Source organism: Echinops telfairi, unplaced genomic scaffold, assembly GCF_000313985.2.
Source record: "Echinops telfairi isolate 266 unplaced genomic scaffold, ASM31398v2 ScPeMD7_8;HRSCAF=38, whole genome shotgun sequence".
Lineage (NCBI taxonomy): Eukaryota > Metazoa > Chordata > Mammalia > Afrosoricida > Tenrecidae > Echinops > Echinops telfairi.
Window position 1 is genome coordinate 13,765,563 of NW_022103905.1, and position 1,042 is coordinate 13,766,604.

The 1,042-nt window shown below is 49.6% G+C and overlaps 1 pseudogene; it reads right to left on the reverse strand.

Moving 5' to 3' along the window:
- Nucleotides 1–234: 234 nt before the first annotated feature.
- Nucleotides 235–741, reverse strand: LOC115868200 (annotated as a pseudogene).
- Between the last annotated feature and the right edge of the window lie 301 nt (nucleotides 742–1,042).

Below are 1,042 nucleotides of genomic sequence, written 5' to 3' on the forward strand. Positions count from 1 at the left end.
TCTCTGGCCTCAGGCCGCCACGTGTGGGTATGCAGTGGCCCAAGGATGCCTGTGTTCTGTGACTGTAAAGCCTAAGACTTCTTCTGTCCTTTATAAAAAACCCACTTGGATCACAAACCTGGCTTGGAAGTGAATTCTTTCTCATGCGAAGCCAAGAACCGAGGTATTTCCCACCTGAGAAATTTAATGGAGTCTACGGAAAAGAAAGACTTCTTCAAGGTCAGGTCAGGGCTCTTAGCCGGAGACTTGCTTTGAGTAGGCTTCCTGCAGGTATTCCTTAAGGCTGTGGGGTTGTTCCACAGTCTGGCAGCATGTGTGTTCAAACGGCTGTCGATGTTGGGCTCTGCCGGCAGCTCTGGATGGAGAGAAGAGTCCTGACATCCTACAGGGTGGACCACTTGTCCTTCAGGAAGCCCAAACATGTCACCCTGAGTGTCCACATTGGGGTGGTAGCAGGAGGTGAGAAAATTCACTGTGGGCGCATTGTCAGGGTAGCCACTAGGGAACTCCAGCGGAAGCATGTCCCTCAGGCCTTCATAGATGGTGCCAGCTGCTCCTTGGAGGGTCCCTACTCACCTGAAAAGGCTGTCTGACTCCAGGAAGGCAGAGACATCGTGAGGATCATCAGCCCCTGTGGTAGCCTCTTGTCCAAGGAACCCCGGGCCATGTCCCCTCTGGGCTCAGTCGCTTTTTGGGTGCAACGAAGCTGGCTGTGGCTGTATCTTGGTTCTGGGAGGCCATTCGCTCAGCACTAGCAGAGACAGGAACTCAAAAGACCAGCTAGCAACTGCCCAGAAGAAGGAAGAGACAGACCATTTTCTGAAAACCTTATGAACAACGATGGAACACTGTCTGATACAGTTCATAAGATGAGATTCTTGGGTTAGAAGGCTCTTGAAATATTACTGGGGAAGAGTTGCCTCCTCAAAGTACATTAGACCTTAATGAAGCAACGCATTCAGGACTAATGAATCAAGAAAATTTAGAAGTTTTCAAAACTGAACTGGAAGGAATAAAGTTCAGTACCCCAAGCATTAATGAC